The following is a 25852-nucleotide window of genomic DNA, read 5'->3' as shown; positions in this document are numbered from 1 at the left end:
GTTGCAGTGTTCTGGTTCCTCTGCCGGCCCTTCAGCTTTGTGCTCTCTACCTGCCCTGGCTTTGCCTGTCTGCGGCTGCTACAGACTCTGCCCACCCTGGGGCATCTCTGAAGATAGAGACCGCCTGTAGCGAGGCAGTCCTGCGTACTCTTGTTCCCTGCATTACCTGCCTTCCGCTGGGGATTCATACTGGATGGAATTCTTTTAACAACTTTTGAACATTTCTGCAGAATCTTAGTTGGTCAGTATTTCATTATATCTGCATAACAGCATTTTAAGGAATATGCAGTCCGGCTCAGCCTAGTTAGAAAGGACGCCAAGGAGAAAATATTCATGAAACATATAAAAGACTATTAATCCAAATATAAATCAATAAGGGAAAGGCAACCCAATTGAAAAATGGACAAAGAATATGAACGGGCAATTCGCAGAACCAGAAATAGTTAACCAAAAAACACATGTTGAGATTTCCAACATTACTAGTAATCGAGAAAAATACAATATAAAACGGCAAGATGTTTATTTTCACAAAGAATGCTATCAGATAGTTAAAAAGAGAAATAGGGTTGGGGACAATGTTTCTGACATCAAGCCTGTTCATCAAATTCGATGGTAATGAGAGTGTAAATCGGTATAGTGCTTTCAGAAGGCAAGTGGACTGTGTTTATCACCATTAAAATGCCTGGTTCCCTTTGAGGTGGGGAGGGGCTGACGCAGAGTGGGCGGGGCTACGGGAATAGACGTAGCGGGGAGGGAAGGAGGAACTGGCCTTTAGGGTAGGGGATAAAGGACTGGAATGTAAAGGGAGGGATCTACGGGACCGGAGTGATTAGGCCGGACTGGGATTGACTGCGAGGGAAAGGGACAAAGGCTTGGGGCAACCAAGAGGCACTTGAAGGATAAAGGGAAGTGAGAACAAATGTCATGGGAGGATTTAGGGGGATTAGAAACAATCGAAGAAACTTGAGGGGGACAGGCAGGGATTAAGAAGGTAAAATAGAAACATTTGGTTTTCAGTGAATTGACCTAGAGCCACTGGCATTACAAGACCTGCTACCATTGAGCAAGGCCAATGTGGAAGAATGAGGTTTGTTAGCAAACAGGAAATACTGACTTTCAGAGTGCTACTAACTGTACCTTGCAGAGTTCTTTTACTTCCTCTCTTCTTGGCTCTGTTATCACATTGTAGTTTGTTTCTTAAAAGCAACCTGAGATCTTTCAAGACTCTATAGTCTGAAACTTCTGGTGATGAATGGCTTGGGTCTTTCCCATGTGATCCTCAGGTGTAAAATAGACATTTCAGCTGCTTCAAGTAGAAACTTACCTTGTCACTTTTAAAACTCAGAAATGACCCCAAATCCTGGGAATGCATTAACGATGCTCTCTCTGTAATAGAGTGCAAGAAGTAGGCATACAGGGGTGCAAGTCCCAAGACTCTTCCAACTTCTCTCTTGGTTTGAGGCAAGCGTTCTTTTAGGAAGTAGAGGCCCTATAGTCCTTGGCTTTCTCTGTGGTTCAGTTCATGCTGTCTTCCACACAGTGACTCACAGGGCAACCTGATAGCAAGAATCAGCCAAGAGAGAGGGCTGTAAATGGCTGAACTGTGACCATAAAAATTCACATGCTGAAGCCCTAACACTCAGTACTTTAGAATGTGACTATATTTGCAGGTAGAGATTTTCAAGAGGTATTTAAGTTAGGATGAGGCCATTTTAGGTGGGCCCTAATCCAGTCTGACTGGTCTCCTTATAAGAATAATAAATTTGGACACAAAAAAGACACACTAGGGATTTGCATGCACAGAGAAAAGGCCAGAAAGCCAGCCATCTGCAAACTCAGTAGAGTGGCCTCAGAGGACACAAGCTCTTGCTTGACATCTTGATCTTGGGCTAACATCCTCCATAACTGTGAAAGAATTAATTTTTGTTGTTTAGACAACCTAGTCTATGATGTTGTGTTATGGCATCCCTAAGAAACTAATACAGGGGGCTTCTTATTTTCGTTGTAATAGTGATCCTATTACAATGAAATGAAATAAAATAAAAATTATTTTAAGTCCTCCAGTTAACTATTACTGGGAACTATTTGGGTTTTTAAAAAATTTTTTATATAGTTTATTTATTTTTGAGACAGAGAGAGACAGAGCACAAGTGGGGGAGGGGCAGGAGAGAATGAGACACAGAATCTGAAACAGGCTCCAGGCTCTGAGCTGTCAGCACAGAACCTGATGCAGGGCTCAAACCCATGAACCGAGAGATCATGACCTGAAGTTGGACACTTAACCGACTGCGCCACCCAGGCGCCCCTGCTGGAAATTATTTGGAAGTGCTTCCTTTGAGCATGGAAGAAGTCCCTGCTGCACTGCCATACACATATTACTTGCTGTTCAGGAAATGTGGAGTCTGCCATTACAGGGCCTCAAAAGTTACCAGGTGTGTTGCAGCATCATCAAGTGCAAGGGTCAAGAAAGAATTCTTGAAATGTTGTGTGGTGCAACTTAGTAAGTTTATTTAAGCAGCACAGGGGCAGGGCCCATGGTTAGACATGACTACACTTTTTTGCTGCATGAAGCTGGTGGTTATGTTTTTAGTGCTCTAGGGGGAGAGGATGTGCAGGGAGTGTTAGATCATAAATGTTTTCTTTGACTTTCTATGCATAAAAGTACTTTTGTAACGTTTCTTCAGTGCTTCTCATTCAGTTTGGTGTTAACTACAAGTGAGATGTACAGACTGTCATGAGGCCCTTTAAGATTGTATCAACCAGCACATGTTTGATCCTCACTGGAACTGTGCAGGTTGTTGATCAGTCCAAAATGAACATTTTTCTGCTTCTGTCTCTCATCATCATCACTCACACACACACACACACACACACACACACACACACACACACACCCTGCTGCAGACCAATTTTTGGTCCTTAAATCTCTAAGGTTGTTGAAGGGTTAAGGCCTCATTTTCTGTAACTTCTTCAGGCCAACAGTGGTCATAAGAGATGTCCCAACCTATGGACCAAAATTACTTGCTGTCTGTCCCTACAATAACTATTATGGAAGGCTGTGAAGTCCAGAGTGGACATCAGGATGAATTTGTTGCGAGTTGCAAGGATCGTATGTCAGCTGGGCGAGGGAGTCAGGAACTACTTGCATGTAGAACAGAGCCAAAGAAACAACACATTAGGATCACTATTACAATGAAAATAAGAAGAGCAACGAGAAGACCCTATAGTGTGGATCACAGTCTGCCTCCTGACCAGGAACATAACCAGTCATTAAATGACGATTTAGATCTTTAAGAGCACCAATTTGATTGTTCATATCAGTAAGTCATCTTGTTATATTTTTGTCATAATCTAGAATGTAGATGCAACATTCCACTTCAATAATAGCACATGTTCCTCCTTGTGCTGCTAAGACATCTAGTGCCATTCTATTTTGTAGGACTACTTTAAACAGTTTACTTATTTCAGTGTTAAATAATGTAATGGTATTTTAAGAGTCATTTAAGGCCTTAATTGTGTATTTATCAGGGGCCTCCATGTGCCATATGACATTTTCTAAATCTACTTATAGCAGAGAGATAGATGTCAGATGATCATACTAATGGAACACAGGTCTTGTCCATTGTTTTAGACATGGAGGAAGATTAACTGGACTTGTGATAGTCTTAGTGCTATGGCCATGCATCTAGTCATAACCTAGAGTACACCTTCCAGTCCAGCCTGGTGAAAGCCATGGCTGCATATTTGTCCCACATAACTGTTGTGTTCCATTAGGCACTAGCCATCTGATGCCTGGTCACTTTGTCCAGTCAGTAGCAAACCAATCAATTGTCTATAAAGAAACGGTATGGTCACAGGCTTCTGGGGGAGCCATTCCATTTAGTGAGTATATTGGGCCATGAATATGGTATGGTATTTTCTGTTTCCAGCATAAAATGATCTTCTGGCTTAGTGGTCCTGTTATGGGAATAAGCCACATACATTCACCCCATATTTGATGTCATCATTCCTGGGTGTATAGACAGGAAGGACTATGTAGTGGGGGAATTTGTTGTTATGAGCCTACTTGTAAGTTGCCATATTCAGTTAAAATTTTAAGAGTTTGAAGATAAGAGAAAGCTCTCTTATGGCCTGGAGAGTCACATGTAACATTTACCATAGGCCAGCCAGAAACATCCTTTCCAGTAATAGAAATATCCCTCTATGTGCCTGTATTGAGGTGATGTATAATATCAGGTATGTATTGATGTGAATAATGCCAATCTGTACCTTGTAAAGGAGAAACCCACCAAGGAAGGCCTGAAGTGCTTGATACGGGCTTGATATGGGCAGCATGAATACTGGTTTTGTAGCTCCACGTAATGTTACACTGTTACCACCTAGGTATGGTGTGTAGATGGCAGGTAAGAGAAAAGAGACCTTCATGTTTTCCTATCTCGTTGTTGAAAAGGAATTTGAGACCTTCCTCTGGTTCGCAGGAATATGAGGGCACATGGATCAGCTCATTGTCATCTTCTGTTGAAGGAGTACAAGTTTAATTCTAGAAATACAAGTCCATGTTGAATGACCTTCTAGTTGTACTGCAGTGGAGTGCTGAAAATGACCCTGTAAAGTCCTTTCCATTTAGGAATTAGTTCTCCTGAGTTGTTTGCCTGCCAGTCTTTTAAATACACTAGTTCTCTGGGGTTTACTTGCAAAGAATTTTGAATTTCCTTAGGGTCCAGTTTTGGCAGTACCTTATTAGCATATTTGTTAAAGAGTTTTATGGATTAATCTAGCATCTAATGAAAAGTATAACATTATTTTAATCTGGGACTGAGTATAAGTCAATGGTAAGGCTCTACCATGTATTAATTCAAAAGGGCTTAACCCTGTTCTTTCCTGTGGGGTGGTTTTTATTCCTAGGAGACCTATTTGTAAAAGAGTTATCCAGTTTTCTTGTGTTTCTATGTTCATCTTGGTGAGGTATCTTTTAAAATTATGTTTGGCCTTTTCAACTGTGGCTGCCAATTGAGGATGTCAGACTGTATGAAAAAATATTTTGTTTTATGGGCTTGGACTACCTGTTGAGTTATTTGAGCTGTAAAGGATGGGGCATTGTCACTTTGAAGAGATCAGGGAGCCCAAACTAGGGACCGATTTCCCTTAATAAAGTCTTTGTTACTTCAGTAGCTTTTCTGTCTCAGATGGGAAGCTCCACCCTTCTAGTAAAGGTATCTATATAGACTAATAAATATTTATATCCCTTATAAAGAGGAAAATGTGTAAAACCAATTTGCCAGTCTTTCCCAGCATATTTTTCACCTATTTGGGCAAGTGTTAGAAAGAGAAGGTGGTCGTAGTGCACCTTCAAGGTTAACCTGGGCACACATCGCACAAGATTCACATGCCTTTTATAAAACGGCTTTTAATCCTATTCCATCAAACAAGGGTTTAGTGAAATTCCATAAAGCTTCTCTTCCCATATGCGTAGCCTGGTACAAGCCTGGTGCTAATTTGCATTTTTACCCCTTAGGGACAAAGATTTTTCCTTTATCATTCTTATATCATCCCTTGGCAGTTTTAGTATATCCTTCCCCAAGTGTCCTGTTGTTCCCTCCCATGGTATAAGTGGGAACCGTATGCTTAATAGATTAGAGACTGGTATAAGACTCAGAACTAGTTTAGTTCAAGCTGCCACTTTGGCTGCCCAATTGTCTAAATTATTTCCTTTAGACTCTAAATTTGTTCCCTTTGGATATCCTCTAAGATGCTTTACAGCACCTTCTTTAGGGAGATGAACTGCCTCTAACAGAGTTACAATTTCAAGTCCATATGTAATATGGGAATTTACTTCCAGATGGCAGCATATACATGAAGTGCAAGGAAGGCATATTTTGAATCTCTGTGTGTGTGTGTGTGTGTGTGTGTGTGTGTGTGTGTTAATTCTTAGGCCTTTTTAAAAAAATGTTTATTTTTGAGAGTTGCACATGAGTGGGGGAGGGGCAGAGAGAGAGAGAGAGAGAAGGAGGGAGGGAGGGAGAGAGAGAGACAGAATCCCAAGCAGGCCCTGTCCTGACAGCAGTGAGCACGATGTGGGGTTTAAACTCACCAACTGTGAGATCTTGACCTGAACCAAGACCAAGAGTCAGATGCTTAACCAACTGAGCCACCCAAGCACCCTGACTCTTAGGCCGTTAGCTAACTGAAGAGCTGCACAAGAACTGTCAGTTCTGCCTTTTGAGCTGATGCATTGGTTGGTAATGGGTTGGCTTCAGTAGTTTTCATGAAACTAACAATTACATACCCAGCTTTATTTTGTCCTTCTTATGCAAAACTACTGTTGTCTATAAACCAACTATCTGTGGCCTGATTTTTTAGATCCAGATGTGACTGGAATAGACTGATTCTATTACCTCTTTACAGTCATGTTCAGATACAATAGTAGCATGGTCTGGTCCAGGCATGAGCAAGAGTGGGTTTATGGTTTGACAGGTTTTGAGAACAGTATTGGGGGAGTCTAAAGTATAGTGTGATCTTTAGTTATCCTCCTGTCATCCACTGATGTCCTTTAATTTCTAAAACTCCTTGAACCTGACAAGAAGTCCTCACTGTCAATGGCTGTCCCATTGAAAGTTTAGATGCTTCTTCTACTAGCAGTGCAGTAGCTGCTACTGCTCAGACATGCTGGCCATCCTTGGGCTGTACTGTCAATGGCTTGGAAAAACATCCTGTAGGTCTCAATTCATTACATAGTTTTTGTGTTAGTACTCCTAGGGCTTGGCTGTGTTTTTCAGCATTGAACAGGGTAAATGGCTTTTCTAAGTTTGGTAGAGCCAGAGCCTGGCCAAAGATAGGTTAGTTTTTAGTTGTTGAAAGGCCTCCTGTTGTTTTTTTGTCCCATTTTAAGTCTCTTATTTAGCCCCCTAGTGGCCTTATATTGAGGCTTAGTAAGGACTCCAAACTCTGGAATCCATAGATGGTGAAATCCAGCCATTCCTAAAAAGGTTTGGAGTTGTTTCTTTGTAGCAGGAGGTCCCAATTCTATTATAGCTCTTTTTCACTCTATTGACAGGGAATACTTTCCAGGAGTTAATTCACATCCTAAGTATTGTATCCTCTGTTTAGAAATCTCAGCCTTTTAGATGATACTCAGTATCCTTTTTCTCCAAGAAGATTTAGTACACAATAGAATTATAGCCTAAGGCCCCTTTTGTGGGCTACATATTAAAATTTCATCAACATGTTGTGATATTATTCCTTGAGGCAATATAAGATATCTGAGTTCTCTAGGGTGCTTTGCCAAACAAAAGCGGACTATATCTAAATCCCCTTGGAAAGACTGTCCATGTAAGCTGCCATTCTTGTTCTCCTAATGGTCCATTCAAAGGCAAATAGAGTCTGGGCCTCTTCTCTTAAGGGGTTAAAAAAGAAGACATCCTTTAAATCAGGCACTGTAAGCCATTCTTTATTGCCCAGAATTTGAGTCAATATAGTGTAAGGGCTTGGCACTATAGGGTCAGTAGGGACTCTACAACTTCATTTATTGCTCCGAGGTCTTGTACCATTCTGTACTTTCCATTAGGCTTCTTTACAGGCAAAATAGGGTATTGAAAGGGGATAAACAAGATTTAAGAATTACATATTTGAGAAATTTATCTGTAAGTTGTTGGAGTCCAGCCCTGGCTTGTCTCTTAAGAGGATATTGGTTTTTTTGTGTGGAATAGCAGCCGGATCCTTTAGGCCTACTTTGATGGGATGGATTCGTGTTGTCTTCCCTGGGATATCACAATTCCATGCTTCTGGGTCTACCTGCTCCCAAACATTAGGGGCAATTCCAGAACAAATGCCTGGTTTTTCTTCAGCCCTCACGGAAAAGAGACCATCCTCCTACCCAGTTAGTTTGAACTGGCTTCCCAACTTAAACATGAAATCCCTTCCTAGTAGGGAAGTGGGACAGGAAGAAAGAACCAGAAAAGAGTGGGTAATTAATTGATCTTCATATTTACAGGTTAAAGGAAAAGTTACAAAGCATGATTTAGTTTCTCCTTCTAGTCCAGTAATTTTATGTTTAGAAAGACAGGTCAGGCAAGAGTGCTGAACAAGGACAGAGTAAGTGGCTCCCATATCAATAAGAAAATCAATGAATTTGCTTTCCCTGGGTCCAGGGGTAATCTAGGGCTTGGCCATGTTCAGGGGAGCAAGACCAGCCTCAGCCCCATCATGCCATCTCTTCAGGCTGTTGCTCTCAGGCTGGGAAATGAGTTCTTGTCTTCCTCTCTGTCTCTGAAGATAAGGACAATCCCTTTTCCAATATCCCTCTGCTTTGCAGGTGGGAATGGCCCCTGCAGAGAGCATTTATTCAAACATTCTTTACTCCAGCGTCCAGTTTGGCCACACCTATAGCATGAGGTCTTATTGAACTTCTATCTGATACCGATTTCTGCTGCTGCTCCTAGTTAGCCTGGCATTGGGGGGATCCACCGTAGTGACAGCCAGTATTTGAACCTGCATTCTGCTCTGTTATTTTAGCCCTGTGGTCCTTCTACTATTTTAAAGCCATATCTCTGTTTTTAAAGACTCTGGAGGCCACTTCCAGCAGCCGCTGGGTTGGAGTTTGAGGGCCTAGGGCCATCTTTACCAGTTTATGGTGAATGTCTGGTGCTGACTGGCTCATAAGATGCATACTTAGGATAGCCATCCCTTCTGGTGTGTTTGGGTCTAAATTTGTGTGTCTATGAATTACTTCTATTAAACACCCCTGAAATAAGGCTGGATTTTCAACATTTGCCTTGGTCACTTCCTTAATTTTATCACAATTGTCAGATGTAGAAAATCCTCTTTACATTCCCTCCAATAAACAGGTGACCATAAAGTCTCATCTTTCCCTGCCAAGTCTGTCCTCTTGGACCCATTTCTCCATTTGCTACTTTGCGAAGTGGATACAGTCCTTACTTAATCTGAGTTCCAATAAGACTCTGCATTAGAAACAACATCTCCTACTAGATAATGATTTCTACCCCTAGCTGCCAACTCATTTGCAAATCCTTTTATTTTTTAATGTTTATTTATTTTTGAGGGAGAGAGCGAGAGCAAAAGTAAGAGGATGAGTGGGGAAGGAACAGAGATAGAGAGGGACAGAGGTTCCAAAGAAGGCTCTGTACTGACAGTAGAGATCCCAATGTGGGGCTCAAACTCAGGAACCAGGAGATCATGACGTGAGCAGAAGTTGGATGCTTAATGAACTGAGCCACCCAGGTGTCCCTCATCTACACATTCGTGCCCCAGTCCAAGTCCAGGCCTTTACTTCTGGGGTATAGCAATGTATTAGAATAATATAGATATCCTGCCAGGTTAAATAAATCAAACATTAGAGACACCTTGTGAAATCCATCTATAAACTTGGATGGATCCTCTGATTATCATCCTAGCTTTTGTTTTATTTGAGCCAGATCTGACATGAAAAATGGGACATATACCTTAATTGTACCCATTTCTCCATTTGCTACTTTGCGAAGTGGATACAGTCCTTACTTAATCTGAGTGTTTGGTAGGTATGATGTTCTCTTTCTAGCTTATGTGCCACTGGGCTAGGAGTGGAAGGCTCCCAAGGTTTCTGTGGAGTGGGACTTACTAAAGGAGCAGGGCTCCCTTGTAGGCTTACTTTCACTTTTTCTTCTTCTCATTGATTTTCTTATTTGTCTGACTGAGTTGGTTTCTTTGATTAGGGTAGTCTATTTAAACAATTATTGTCTGAAATATCTAAAGGTGGGGAGCCTGGAATCTTGCCAGACATATCCTACAAGTCTCTCTTAGATTAAGATCCTGACTCAGTGCTACAAAGACCTGGATGTAGGGCACTTTGGTTCATTTTCCTTGTCACCTGCAAAAAAAGGCAAACTGATAAATAGTGTTGAAGCTTAAGGACCTGCTAATGGGCTATTTTTCATCATCGTCCAAAGACTACTGAAGCTAGACATTATTGTAGAAAAAAGATGAAAATCTTCTTTAAATCTTATTGTCCAGATTGAGTCCACTGTTGTATAAGATGGCCCAAAGGGGAATCCTTTGGGACTGAGGAAGTTGATTCCATAGTTAATCCCTACACAATGACAAAACTGTGTTAACTAAAACCATTGCCCAAATCCCCCTCTACTTCCAAATGGCATCCCACCAGGAATATTGCTGAAGGTGCTTGGGGTTCAGAGTGGTGGGAGGTGTCCCTCATTCCTAACCCTCTGCCACCTTTGTACTACCTGAGAAGGGATGTCAACCTCCCTTTGCTTTCCAATTGCATTCTAGACTGAAGTGGGTGCTTGTGAATGGACTGAAATGCTGCAGAGGCTGGGGTTGTCTTTTTCCATTTTGAAAGAGTCAATATATTTGGCAATCAATAATAATTCCCTTTGTAAGCCTCTAGGTCTAGTATTAATGGATGAGGTTTTTGTATTGTATTAAGCATCATATATCTAAGCTGGAAGTATTTTCAGTATGAGAGCAAGACTGAGTATGCCAAAGAGCCCTTGAGTAAGGACAAACAAGAGACATGAAAAAAAAAAAAAAAAAAGGAAAGTATGGAGCTCCTATCTAATCCAGGCAACTTTCTCGGGAGTTTTGTCTACAATCTAGCCCCAAGGAAGTGGTTCCCCATTGGGTAGCTCTGACTAGTCCCTTTTGAGAAACACAGTCAGACATATCATGGACTTTATACTAATTGAGGGATCACACTGGGTTATTTAGGTAGAAACTTTACGCAGGAGTCTTGGGATTCCTAACTACTTATATGGCTGTCCTAACAACTTATATGGCTGTCCTAAACCTGTCAATAATATATGCATTAGAATAACAGGAAAAATAAGGAGAGTCTGATTTCTGAGCCCAAAACCATTATGGCCAAAGTAATAATATCTAGCCGGGTGGCAGGAGTCCATCCCTTTCCATAATGTGGCCATGGGCAAGAGGTTCTCTCCTGAGCAGTCGGGCAAGACTCATTCCCAAGGGTCATACTATTCAAGACGTTTCCAGAAAAGAACAAGCAAGAAGTAGAGGCTGGAGAAATAAAAAAGACTTACCAAGTTGTGCAGAAGCTCTTGGATTCACTCCGTTATTCCTGTACCAACCACCAAAAATGTTTGAGGGTTATTGAGTGCAATGGTCAAGAAAGAATTCTTGAGATGTTGTATGGTATTTAAGTAGGACAGGGGCAGGACCAGTGGGCCACTGGTGGTTATATGCTTAGTGCTCAAGGGGGAGGAGATGGACAGAGAGTATTAGATCATAAATATTTTCTTTGAATTTCTAGTCATAAAGCTACTTTCATAGGACTTCTCTGGTGCTTATCATTCAGTTGGGTATTAACTATCAGGGAGATATACAGGCAGTCATGAGACCCTTTTAAGAATGTCGCAACCAGCACATATTTGATCCTTATTGGAACTACACAGTCTATAGGTCGCCTTCTGGGCTAAAGGTGGACATTTTTCTGCTTCTGTCCCTCATCAGATGGAGTCAGTTACCAATCGTAAATTGGTAAGGAAAAGTAGGGATGTCTGGCCAGTCAGGCTGTGTCTCTCAGTTAGCATGTCTTTTAACAACTCAAAGATTTAGTCCTTGACTTTGTAGATTCAAAAACTTTTTTAGTTCAGATCCAAGTAAATGATTTCCACACTGGCTCTAAGAGTCAACTGAAATTTTAGCTTAATAATGAGAGCTATATTTTCCAAAAATAAAAAAAAAACAGAAATATTCATGGTAGATTAGTCCTAAACAATCTTTTCCCATGAAGAGGAGCTAAATGGGGGAGGGGGGTGGAAAGAAGAGCTAAGTGGAAACAAAAAAAATTCTTACCTAAAACGACCCTGCACAACTGAAGACCACTTCAACTGAAAGGTCACCTCCTTGGAAGAGTTTTCTTTGACCTTCCTAGGAAGCATTAGAACCCCTGCTCTGAGGTCCTAAGGACCTGTATTAGAAAATCCAACTTGTGGTATTTTTAATTAGTTGTTTATAAGTCTGCATTTCCCATTGGACAGTGAGCTCCAAGAGGAAGAAGACTGTGTCTTATCATTGATTTATCTTCAGTAGTATTTGGACTATAGTATGTGCTCAGAAAAACAAACAAGCAAAAAAAAAAAAAAACCCTAGGAATGAATTGATTAATTAAATTATGCTATCACATGTTTCTTCTATGGGATCTGCCTTCCAAATGGACCATGAGACCAGTCAGTCATCTCCCCATCTGCACAGTTTTGGAGACACAATAATAAAACCTTCCTCCTCAGCTTTTCCTTTTCTAGCCTTTTTGAGGATAGTCACCCTTCTTTCTATACTCTTCTGTTTCATTTGATTTTACAAATCTTTTTCCTGGTTTTATTTACAATGAGACCCCTTATTCTTACCACTTAACTCCAAACCACAACATAGGATGAATAACTTCTGGGAAAGTGTTCTAGAAGCAACATGTCCCCTGTAGACTGTGATCCTTGTGGACTACATCCCTTGATTTGGTCTCCGGCCATTTAACTCATCTCACTCTTGGGTTTACTTACCTCTGTCCACTGACTGTTCTCCCGAGGCACTCTGAACGGGTTGTTACATTCCACACTTCCAATTCTTCATGGCTAGATTAGGGACTTGTGTAGCATCATGTAGATTGATGGGTATCAATTAAACAGAGGACATTAGATAAATATTGAGTCTTTGAATTCCAGGAACTTGAATTCAATCTTGAGAGGTCAATAACAACAAATAAATCAGAAATTCAAGAAGCTTATTCTTAGCCAAGTGCAGAACGGCCAAAGGTCTTTTGTTTCCTAGTAAGGCAGGACTAGAGGTCTGAATATAGATGGGACTGAGGCTAAGGAAGTGGATGGTGACATAGTTTTGTTAAGCTAAGAGAATGAAAAGAGGGGGAAATAACCTAGATTAGAGAAAGGGTAAAGGAGGTTTTTTTCCCCCTGGAAGGTTCTTTGGGTCCTGGTATTCCAAAGAAACTAGCCAAACTCAGCAGGCTCAAGTTTTAACATTGCCTTTTCTTTATATAATCCCCACCTAAATTCCAGTTTGTTGTTCAACATACCTCCTGCGTGCTGCTGAATGTTAGAGTCCATGAAGGCATGCACACTGCTAAATCCTCAATACTATCCCTAGAACAGTGGCACTCAACAAGTGTTTTCTGAATGGACCAATAGATGTATGTACAGGTAGATGGATGAATGTATGATCTGTATTGGTCCACTATGCAGTGCTTACTCCTACTTCCCACAGCGATTTGTGACTCTATGATGGATCTATTTCTCCATCCACCTGCCCCCTTATAGCTCTAAAGGTCCTTAGTCCTTTGGCTCAAATACCCTGGCTTTGGAGACTAGCTACTTATTAACTAAACCGTTGCACCACTTGTTCTTATGGCCTTAAATTAATTTGGGTTAATTCTTAACTGTTTCCTTTTTGTACATATGTCATTTAATGGTTTGCCTTTATCTGATTTTCCCCAATTTCCTGTGCATTTGTGGTTTCCTACAGGAGCTCTCCACCAGAGGCTTCAGGCAGCCACACCAAATGAGTATGGGCATCTAAGTTTTCTAGGAGGACGGAGGGCTCTCCAGCTCCTCTGGGCTTTATCCAACTGGTGTCCATCCCAACATTCCCGCCCAAGGCTATTTGTGCTGGAGGAGGAAGAATGCCCTCTACAGAGCCAGTTCTCAGGGAAAAGGATTATTGACATAGCCAGAGCCCACAAGGAAGAAAGATTACTCTGCAGCAGCTAACGGTGAGTAACATGCTTTTTCTCCAGTTCAGTAAGAATGTCCATGTTTGCTTTCTCTCCCATGAATTTCGTTAGTGTGGTTTTTCCCCCACCTGATCTTTGGAATAAACAGGAAGGAAAGATTTTAAACCTATAGAATAAGTTTCATGTGGAACCAAGAGTTTACCCACTATTGACTCTAACAACATCTAGCACAGTACCTGACATGTAGATGTTCAAAAAATGTTTGATGCAGGAAGGAAAGAACAGAAGGAGGAAAGGAGAGAGAGAGAGAAGAAGGGATTGAAGATTGGGCATGACTGGAAAGAATGTTCATGCATTTTTCAGAAATAATTTGACGATAACATAGTTGTGTTTTCAAAGTTAGTTAAGTGCACTATCACTGATACCTACAATCAATAAAACAAGTTAAGTCACTTTGCAAAAGGAAGGGTGTATATATATAAAGATAAAGTTTTAGTATAAACCAGAAGAATAACAATAAAGGTACTCTTTGGAGCTTATGCATAAAGATAACATAAGTGATTATAGTTTAAGGTAAATTAAAAACTCTAATGCAACAGCCATGTGTTCTGTCTATACCAATCAATTCTCAAAACAAATTAAAACCAACAAGAACTTTATTTGTGAATAAATGCAAGCTGGTCATGAAATGATAGAATAGACTGCAACCGGCTGGTTTGGTATTTAGAAAAGGTCAACTAATCAGAAACGGTGCACTGAGGAAATTTGCAAATACCTAAGCTTCCTGCCGTTGAGAGGGATTAGCCATGCAGTAATTCAGCAACCGCTCAAAAGCATTTAATTATGTGTCAAGGAAAAACATCTCAGCACAGGGGGAAAAAAGATTAAGGAAATTAGCATTTTTTAAAAAGTATCAGTCTTATATTTATTGAGATCATACTGGCTATGCAGTTCAGGTCCAGCAAGCCAACTCTAGGTGACACATACCTTTTAAAAGAACACACCAGCATGGTGGAACTAGAGAGGAATAATTAAGACATACAGCTTTTATAAAATCAAGATCCCATAACTAAGAGATTGTTTCTTCAGCAAGTCAAATATTAACATATATTAAGATTCTCAATGTTAAGAAAAGCCCCCAAAATTTTATATTATTTTAATTTGGGGAAAATAAAACATAACCTAGGAGAAAATCCAAAAGCATCTGTAAAACAAATTCAAAGAAACTTGATCAGCTTTGCAAAGACTGTGTCAATGGGGTGTTTAATTTGGTTTGAAAGGTTTGTCAGAGTGATTTAGACCATCATGATTAGCACAATTGTATTATAAAAGAAAACTGTTGATAATATGACTAGCAGAAACAAGAAACAAACAAATGAACAAAAACAAAAAAACAAAAACCCACAGATCTTATTGCTATGAGTTGTTCCCAAAGTTATAATAATATGATCCCAGTTTTATATGTGCAATAAATTTCACTGATTATAAGTAATCTCTTTGAAACCGATTATAAGTAACCCAATGTGGGGCTTGAACTCACAATCCCAAGACTAAGAGTAGCATACTCTACTGACTGAGCCAGCCAGGCACCTCAAGTCAAATTAATTTTTTAACTTAAATGTATTTAAAAGGAAATGTAGTGGATGTTACCACCTAAAATCATCTCAAGCATTCTTTGTAAAATACCTCCATCATGTGATGAGGAGGAAGAGGAGGAGGAGGAGAAGGATAATAATAATAAAAATTTTTAAAAATAATAAATAGATTAAAGACTATTTCCAAACTAATTCTATGAAATAGAGACATATTGGTAGAGAAGAAATCAGAATCCTTAGAGCTCATGGGAAAATGTTAGGAGAAATCATATGCTCAGATTACAGTTTGTTCTTTGAGGCTTTATATAAGAAGCAAGTTAATATTTACATGGCATTGAACTTCAAAGTCCAGGCAATAATAAGGAGGAAAAGGGAGTGAGGAAAAAACAGTGTGTGTCACTTCCTTGCTCTTCCTTATCCTGTGGCAAGACCCTGGGGGGCAGCAGGACACAGCTACTGGAGGGAACCAAAACAGTGGGGTTGGGTCTTATCTTACCAGAGTTCAGTAACTTTTGATAAAGTGATAAAAATTTATTATGATAAGATAACAAGTGCTATGTTTCCCAACTCACATGGTGATTATTCTTAGTGGAATTTCATTATGTCTTTAAATAATAATCTTTCCTTGGTGTGAAATTCTTTCCCTTACTTTTTTGTAGGGATGTGATCTCTGATCATATTGTGTGTCCTTGCCCTCATACTCTTGGCATATAGAAGAGAGTGCTGCTATTGTAACATAGTAGGACATTATGTTATGTGTACAATACAATGAACATCATTAATCTTTTCAAGTACTTCCTTTCTGGATCTTCTTTCTTGCTGGGGGTTTTTCACTTATTTCTGACTTTTAAGTCAGACCAGCCTCATATATAATACCAGCAGGTGGACAAGGGGCAGGCCCATATAAGACATCGTTTTGGGCTTGCTTCACAGGGAATCGTCATGCCTGAGGCAGTAGTAAACCAGTGCCTACCTGGAGGGGAGCCACTTCTTGCATTTTAAAATCTGGCCATGTGGTGTATTGAGATTGCATGTATTTAGATACATTTAGAAATGTTAAGTCCCATAAAAGACCCTTTAAAGTCAGGCTCCGTCATTTGACAGTTCTATGTGTTCTTAAAAGGGTATCTGAAAGACAGAAAAGGAAACTGGAGAGAAATTTCCTTCAAATGAAAAGACAGAATAAGAATTTTTAAAGTTAACTGCCTGTTCCTTCAAGGAGGGGGACCATCATTCTCCATCCCTTAAGTGTGGGATGCACACATTGACTTCCTTCCAAAGACTACAGTATGGAAGAGAGGCGAGGAGTAACTACAGAGGAGAAAAACCTGGCAAACATGACTTTAATTCAGTAAGCAAGTCACTGTCAACAATGCTAGCTCAGGTCAAGTGCGTACCTTGATATACGAATGAAAATAGCACTTTACCTCTGTGGTCTTCTTCCCCAAAACTTATAACCTCAGTGGTATCATGAGAAAAACATCAGACAAACCCAAATTGAAGGAAATGCTATAAATTAATTGATCAGTATTCCTCAAAACTGTCAAAGTCCTCAAATACAAGAAAAGTAAAAGAAGCTCTCACAGCCCAGTGGAGTCTAAGGAGACATTACAACTAGTGTAGTGTGTTATCCTGGATGCTGTCCTAGAACAACAACCAAAAAAGGATATTATTTAAAAAATAAGAAAATCTGAGTTAAAAACTGTAGTTAAAAATGGTGTAATAGTATTGATTCACTGGCTATGACAAGCACACCATATTAATGTAAGGCATTACCAATAAGGGAGACTTGGGTGTTGGGTATATATAAATTCTCTCTACTATCTTCTCAACTTTCCTCTAAACCTAAAACTAAAATTAAAAGTTTCTTTTAAAAAAAAAAAAAAGCTAACTTTTAGAGAAACCACTCTTTGGAAAACACCTGAGAGTCTTTGTAACTTTCAGTATTTCCTAAATATCAAAGGGAAAGCTTCTGGTGGTTCTTGCCCTAAGATTAATGGGGACAGATGCTTGTACAGTCTGATGCTTGAAGGTACTTCAAGAGGGAAATCCAGAAGGAAAGGCAGGGATGAATAATTTAAGATACACATGCATTCATTCATTCATTCACCCACACCCCTGCCCTGAATTGGACTCCTCTCTGTCTGTCCGTCCTTAAAGGTGGTGTTTCTCTTACATATTCATGTACCTATTATCCTACATTTCTCCTTCCATGGCTTTATATACCATTTACTTGCCAATAATTCTCTTATATATAAATGGACCCCCCTGTCCAAAATTGTCCCCACTTAGATGTTCCACATGCACAACATGCAGCAGTACGTTGTGCTCCTGGAAACTTGCTGAACCCATTGCTCTTCTTTTAATCCTTCTCTTTTTTTAAATATTTTTATGTTTATTTATTTTTGAGAGACAGAGACAGAGACAAAGAGAGCATGAGCTAGGGAGAGGCAGAGAGAGAAAGGGAGACAGAATCCAAAGCAGGCTCCAGGCTCTGAGCTGTCAGCACAGAGCCTGACGCAGGGCTCGAATTCACGAACTGTGAGATCATGACCTGAACTGAAGTCAGACACTTAACTGAGTCACCCAGGCGCCCCTCTTTTAATCCTTCTCTTTGTGAATGATGCTACCACCTCATCAACCACACAGATCAGGAGCTCACCCTGTGTGAGCTATTCCACAAAGTCCCTTGGGTTACCAAATTGTCTAGATTCTACCCCCTAATTTTTTCTCAGAACTGAGCCCTTCTCTCTAACCTCAGAGCCTCAGTCCAGCTTCTTGTCATGCCTCCTCCCAGAGACAGCTTATTCCCTAGCTGAACTCCCATTTCCAGCCCCCTCCACCCCTGCCCCTGCCCCTGCCCACAGACCTGACCACACTGCCACCCTGCCCACAACCCTCCATGGTTCTCTAGCACCCTGGAATAAAGGCCAGGCCATCAGCCCAGCATACAAGTCTTCACAGATTGCTTCCTCCTGTTATGTAACCTCATCTGCCACTTCCCAAACTCACCTCCTGCTTCTACCATACTACTGGGGATCCTCTCTCCTGGTTTCTTCCCAGTTCTCCTCCTATTTCACTAGTCAACCCAAACTCTCTATAGAAATGTTCTCTGAGCCTTCAAGCCCAAGGCACCCTCCAGAGCTCCTCCTTGGTGTTTCAGGTTCTCCTCACAGTCCCAGCCCCCTTCCACAACCCACATTGCATCCACTGTGCTTAACTCGGGCATTGCACTCAGTCGTTCATTCAGTAATTGGCTTGTCTAAGTAGTAAAACTACACCAGTGAAGAAAACAGAATTTTAAAAACCCTGCCTTGGAGCTTTTAATCTTTCTGTCTTTGATTTTCCTGTCTCTCCCTTGGAACTCTTTGAAGGTGGGAAATTCTTTTATACGCATCTTAAGTGCTTAGCAGTATCTAGCACATAATTGGTATTCAAAAAATATAAATGAATACAAGAATGAAGGCCCCCAATTTTGTTTCTCCCCTCCTTCAAGCCAACCCAACTATAGGAGTCCCAGAAATGCCTTCAACCTGCTGAGGAGAAAGAACTTTAATACATCACTCCATCCCCTCCCCAAGTCCTCCCTCTAACTTAATTTCTTTTCCCTTTGAGCAGCACAAGTGTAGTGACATGTCCCATGTTCTTCTCTGAGGGTCCTCACTTGCCTCTGGAGAGAATAATAATTACACAATTACTATATTATAAATGCTGGTTGTTCATTTTTGATTTTAAGAACCAGGCTCTAGGGGCACTTGAGTGGCTCAGTCGGTTAAGCATCTGACTTGTCTCCCTCTTGCTCTGCCACTCCTCTGTTCACGTTCTCTCTCTCAAAATAAAAATAAACATTAACAAAAAAGGAAGGAAGGAAGGAAGGAAAGAAGGAAGGAAGGACGGACGGACCAAGTTCTAGATGAAGCACAAACAATTCTATTTCTAGAACAAAACGTAAGAGTTGTAAACCTTGGTGCCATGTAACAGTAATAGTAAGGGGGCAGGTATTAGATGGGGCACCAGAAAGCAAGAAGTGGAAGGAAACACAGAGTGGGTTAATTTCCTTGTTTACAAAAATAGAAGTCATGCAAAGCTGCTTTATACCGATGTCAAGAACTAGAAAATTATACTTAAACCTCTCGTTTGTTTTTTTTTTTTTATTATTGGGCAGCCTTTGGTACTATCTGAGTTTTTAAAAATCAAGTACACATTATTTTATTTATAAAGTTTTAAGACCTAGTTGGAATAGAAAACCAGTGAAGGAGGGATGCCTGGGTGGCTCAGTCAAGCATCCAGCTCTTGGTTTTGCCTCAGGTCATTATCTCACAGTCGTGGGTTCAAGCCCCATGTTGATCTCCTCACTGATGATATGGGGCCTTCTGGGAATTCTCTCTTCCCCCCCACCACCCCCTCCCGTCCTCTCTCTCTCTCTCAAAATAAGCTTAAAAAAAAAATCAATGAAGGGGAGATAGACTGTTTCATGTTGGGAGGGGGTGTGGAATAGTCACTGGGAAGTTAGTTTGAGTCCCTTATGTGTGGGGACATGCCGGGTGGTGGATGCGTCCAGGGTTGACTGCAGCTGGTGACCTCAGGGAGATCTGGCCTTCCTGTCAGTGCTGAGTCATTGGCTGAACTGCGGCTGACACGCTGTCCTGACTGTAAGGCCACCACAGGTGTCCCCTCCCGCTCAGTTTCACAGCCTCAGGAACAGACCCCTGGGAATTCAGCAGAGGTGCTGGCAAGTCCAGCACAACCTCCCGGAAAGCCTTCCTCTACCAACAGGGAACATGCGGGCTGTCCCCTTCTCCCTTTATCCCCTTTTCTGATGATGTCATTCTCATCTGTCCCATGGAGCTGTTGGCAGAGCACAGCCTCTGGAACTGGAACACCTGGGTGAGAGAGTGGCCACACGCCACCTTGTCCAGGGACCTTGTGCAGGACACTCAGATTTTTTTATGCCCTATTTCCCTCCCACCCTCCCATAACATGCCCTTCTCATGTCTCTGGGTTCTTTATTATGTAGGAGACAGAAATAGGCAGAGGCAAAGAGACCTGGCCAGCCCAGATGTGTCACCATCAGTAGATGTCTGGTGAGGGACCACCTTATCCCGCCTTCCCCTTGGTATTTGGTAGCATTGGACCTTCCTTGAGGACAGACCAAATGCAGTATTCATGTTTACCCAGCTCAGCTCTGATGTTCACGCCTTCTCCAAGAGTGGCTGTGCGTGCCTGTGCATGGGTGTGTGTTGCTGGGGAATGATTTTGGACAGGTTTCACTATTAGGCCGTTCTCTGCATTCTTTTGGTAAGTGTATTGTGGCAAGCTGAGGCTGAGACTGGGGGTGAGTTTGAGTTTTTCCCTTCCCTGGATTTGGGCAGAAGGAGAAAGTTCTGAGAAGCACTGAGCCAGTTGGAGACTGCTCTCACCAGCCACTGAGCCAGTGTCTTGTGATCATATGCTCTTGCTGGAGAGGATTCTTCTGGGAAGGCCTGTGAGTCAGGAACCCCAGGGTCCTCGCCTAGATGACTTCAAGGGAACCATGTGCTTTTCGATGCCTAATGAATAAGTGGAAGATAATACAGCTTGCCTCCACCAGTCTCGGAGCCTTTTGACCCTTTCGGGGAGAGGATCAGCAGTGGGGAAATGTGTCATCAGTGTTTCCCTTTGTTGATCCTTTGTCTTTCCTGCAGACCCATGTCAAATACCACATCCAAGCAGCTTGACGTCTGATTTCTGCTCTTATCTTGTTTTGCTTTTTTCCAATGTTTTTCTAAATTCTAAATAGAATCATTCAGGGCTCTTGATGGTCTCCAAAATGAGTTGATTTTTCCTAGCTTGTTATTCAGATTCTGGCCTCTTCCCATTTTCCCATTTGTAATGCCCTATCATCCAACTATATTCATCAGCTAACCATTTCCTGAGTCCATCACAGACACTTCCAGCCTTGTTTGTGCTTGTCCTCTCATCTGGATGGACCCCACCACCCCTAACCCTCAGATTTTACTTCCTCTTCTCCTGTAAGTCTGGTGAAATCCTGCTGGAGCCCCTCCTGCTGCTTTGTGGGCCCTGACCCAGCTGCTCTAGCCCTGACTACTTCTCTGATCTCCGAGCCCATAGTCTTAACTGTACTTGTGACATCGTTGAACTTGGCATACACTCTTTTTGATGGTTGTTAGCATCTTATCTGCCCAGCTTTTACTTTGTGTTGGTGATGTGTCTTTCACTTCACTGTATCCCCAGAACATTTCCGGAGCTTGGGATGGACTGTGTGGTATATCCCTAATATGTAATGGGTGCTCCTTGATGTTTGCTCAAGATAAGGATGAAACAATCTGCCGCCCTGAGCAGTGCACCAAATGTTTGTTCCCAGAGCCCTGGGTTCAATAGAAACCTACAGCTAAGAGTCGGGGGAGGGGTGCAGAGAGAAGAACTCCAGAGATGGCTGGGGTTATGTCTCTTCTGTATTGCTTCAAATAACATTAATTTGAAAAAGAAAAGCATTCAGTGCTAAAAATCTGAAAACCATTGGACTCACTGCTAATGTCCATGCCTAATGTGGTCAGTAGTAGGGAAAACTCATGCTCGCCTTTGAAAGGAGTGCCAGTAGTACTGAGAAACCATCAGGAAAGGAAGAATTTGATTCAAAGAGTGGGCATTTGTTTATTTTGGGGTTTTTTTTGTTTGTTTTTTAGGGAGAGGGAGTGCGCGGGCGGTGGAGAGGGCCAGAGAGAGAGGGAGAGAGAATCTTAAGTAGGTTCCATGCTCAGCACAGAGCTTGACACGGGGCTCAGTCCCACAACCCTGGGATCATGACCTGAGCCAAAATCAAGAGTCAGACACTCAACTGACTGAGCCTCCCAGGCGCCCCAAATCATCTAAATTCTAGATGTTTACATGTTGGGTCACAGAAGGTCACAAGTGATCGAAACTGTACAGTGGTTAGAAGACCTTTCTCCTCTGTGCCGGCCATTGAAGCCCCCAGAGGACAGTGTTAAAGTCCAGCCAGTAATGCTTTTTTTTTTTTTGTATGCAGAAGACAGCACCAAGGCTGACTAGCTCAACAGAAAGGGGATGGCGTGGTGTCAGAGCATAGGCAAAGGACACCCAGGACAGCGAGTCAGAAGCAGCCAGGCCCAGGAAACCTGAGGGGGAAAGCTGTTCACCTGCTTGCCTGCTCACTTCAAGCTGCCCCATCCCTGTTTCTCTTGCCTGTCTCTGTTGTCTTCCACTGTGTGCTCAAGATGGCTGCGAGTCCTGAATCCACAGGTCCTGCTGGCACCAGACACTGCTACCACCTCACCTCAGACTGGCCACCCTCGGATCTGGGTCCAGTCCATGCTAAGCTGTCCACTCCCTACCCGATCAGTGTGTGTGTGTGGTGCGGGGGTGGGGGGGGTGTCATTGTGAGGTCAAGAAGCACTAACAGTGCAGTCTGGCTGCAGTAGGCAGAGAACAGGAGCCTAGGCAAGAAAAGTGTAACTGGCATTGCAGCGTCCCCTTGCCTAGTGCGCCCTCACAGACACAGAGACACCCAGCCCTGTACTTTGCAGGGGGCTGGATGACACGTGTCTGCTGTGCAAGCATATGGTGATGATGCAGCAGATATTTTCACCGACAGATCCCTTCACTGGTTGTAATGCTCTTGCTTCCTCTGGAGGCTGGCTGCAGCCTCATCTCCTCCCCTCAGTGTGGACTTTGCAGGAGGTCTGGATGGCCAGTTTCTCAGCTTTGGCAACAGAGGAGTAAGAAAATATGTGGACTTCATGCATAGTGCAGTCACATTGTAAGTAAGGGTAGTGTCTGAATTCAGCATGTAAGATGAAAACATATTTAATCAAAATATCTCTTGAAAAATCCTTTAAATCACCCAATCAAGTATGGGACACATATATCTCTCACTTAGCCCTTCACAGCCAGTTTTTCCTCTAGCTGCACAGAGGGCCGTTTTTTGGCTGAAAACCAGGCAGTGTGGTTGGCTCACATTCAGGGGCTATGTTTTATGAAAAATCTTTAAATATTAGAGCCATTCTCAGCTTGAGAGAGCTATTTGCTACAGAGGCCCATGGTAGCTGAGGAACCCAGGGAAATGCACGTTCCCTCTGAGGCAGCTCATCAGAGGAATGTGGAGGGAATACCCCACAACATTAAATGTTCTCTCTGTCCTGTTCCTTTCTTCCCCGCCCCTCCCCCTCTTTCCTTTCTTCCTTCCTTCCTTCCTTCCTTCCTTCCTTCCTTCCTTCCTTCCTTCCTTCCTTCCTTCCCACTTTACACTTCCCTCCCTCTTCCTCCTTCCCTTCCTCCCTCCCTTCCTCCTGCTTGCTTGCTTGCTTGATTTTCCTTTAGGGATATATAGTTAAGTAGATGACTCTTTAGTTGTTTTTGGGGTACACTGTTGGTGGGATGTCACTGTAAAAAGAACAGTCCCTCTGTCCATGTGGCATTTATATATCATTTCTCCACAGGGGATCAAACCCTCTTTCAGGCTGGGACAGTGTTTTATAGTTTGTAGCATCTTTGCTGTACCTTCCCCAACCCCAAGGCATCTCCAAACCCAGGCCTTTGCACATACAATGTCCTGCTTTCATGTTGTCTAATTGTTTGGTTACTGGTGGATTCTAATCCTGCTATGTTTAGTTCCCCTACCTGAAAAATGAACTTTAATTAAAGAGGAAAAAGAGGGGCTAAAAACAAACACTTGTCAGAGCTAACATGGAAGGCTCATCCTTCAGATCATCTCCCAGAAAATGAAAAAACAGACTGGATCAGTGGTTTTGAACTTGGCCATCCACAAGAATGACCTAAAGGGAACAGATTCCAATTCAGTAGCTCAAGGGCAGGGCAGGAATCTGCATTTCTGACACCATGGCTGCCGATGCCTGGTCCTCAGCCAGTGCTAATGTTCCGGGCAGGCAGGGCCATGCTGCAGTCATGGAGAGGAGCCGTGATTGGAGGGACAGTCCCCTGTCCTCATGCCTGAATGGAGGAAAGTAATACTCTTCAGCACCTGGCATGTAGGTTTCTTGTAAGGACAAAATGACTTAACATTTGCAAAGTGTTTTGAGCAGTGCCTGACACAAAGTGAGTGCCATGCATGTGTTTTTAAGTAACAGTGTCTTTGTAAGCCTATGCCAGTTATCTGCCAGCATACCTCTGAAGCACATGAAATCCGCTTTTTCAGATGCAAGTGAAATCTTGGGTGGAGACAGCTGGAAAGCAAAATAAGAAGCAGCATGAATGTTACTCATGATAATTTTATCTGCCCAGGAGCAGACTACCCACAAGTCCTGGACTATACCTGGTGTCCCAGGGGGCACAGCCCTGGCTGAGCCAGAAGAGACAGGAGCTCTGCACAGGTACAAGCCTTCCACAGTGGCCCTCCGGAGCCATCCTCCTCCTTCTTCCCAGGGCTCACCCCGTAGCCAGGTGACAGGTCGCTGCTGAGCTCTATCATATTCTTGACCCCGCTCCAACCGCGAGACACCACATCACTCATGTTGCATTGCAGCAGTTAGCACTGTTAAAAGGGATCTGATTTGTGTGGCTCTGTTTATTTATTTTTTATTATTTATTTTGAGAGAGAGATAGAGCAAGGGAGGCGCAGAGAGAAGAAGAGAGAGAATCCCAAGCAGGCTCCACACTGTGGAGCCTGATGCGGGGCTGGAACTCATGAACCATGAGATCACGACCTGAGCCGAAACCAGGAGTTGGATGCATGACTGACTGAGCCACCCAGGTGTCCCTGGATCTATTTATTTATTAAGTTGTCTCATTCTGTGTACACGCCAGCACCTAGTACAGTGTTTGACACATAGTAGTTGCGCCGTAAATACTTGTTGAATGCATGTACCACAACAGTGTCCCAGAGTGTGGAATTGAAGGGGCAAATATAATACATTCTTTCTGTTTTACCTGTCATCACTTTTCTGTCATTATTGTTGGCTGGAAGCTGCTTCTTAAAGGCAGAGAGGTCTGAAGGCAGACTGTCCTGTGTGAGAACCATGAGAAAAGGGACCTTCCCAACTTGCCCTGAAAGGTTCTTAGCCCTTGTCTGGCTGCTGGACAATGGGACATTTGTCTTTAAAAAAAAATTTAATGTTTACTTATTTATTTGAGAGAGAGAGCAGGGAAGGTACAGAGAGAGAGAGAGAGAGAGAATCCCAAGAAGGCTCCATGGTGTCCAACATGGAGCTCAAAACCATAAACCACAAGATCACCACCTGAGCTGAAATCCAGAGTCAGATGCTCAACCGACTGAGCCACCCAGGCGTCCCTGGATCATTTGTCTTAAAGACTTAGTACAAAAGTACAGGTGGCTGGTGCCTGGACAACCCTGATTCTCAGACATATTCCCACACCTCACGTGGGAGGCATAATACCCAAGCCACTTGTGCTTCCCATGCTTTTCAATTTACTTCTCTTGACCATTGATGATAAAATGTACTGTATTATATATCCAGCTGGAACATGGGCAGGCATCTCAGTAGCTCAAAGACAGAAAATTCTTAATGGGGGAAGGGAGTGGCAGGTCACAGATGAATTCATAATTGCAACC

General features: G+C 42.4%; 1 long non-coding RNA gene across 1 annotated transcript; it reads right to left on the bottom strand.

The window, feature by feature from the left end:
• Positions 1-1330: 1330 nt before the first annotated feature.
• On the bottom strand, positions 1331-22672 carry LOC115292195. The gene is made up of 4 exons (XR_003908847.1): positions 22464-22672; positions 12528-12611; positions 11052-11089; positions 1331-1556 (listed from the first exon to the last, which is right to left on the bottom strand). It is a non-coding gene; the product is annotated as an uncharacterized LOC115292195 (long non-coding RNA).
• Positions 22673-25852: the final 3180 nt, after the last annotated feature.

This window comes from Suricata suricatta, chromosome 5, assembly GCF_006229205.1.
Source record: "Suricata suricatta isolate VVHF042 chromosome 5, meerkat_22Aug2017_6uvM2_HiC, whole genome shotgun sequence".
Lineage (NCBI taxonomy): Eukaryota > Metazoa > Chordata > Mammalia > Carnivora > Herpestidae > Suricata > Suricata suricatta.
This window is presented reverse-complemented; position numbering and strand designations above follow the sequence as displayed.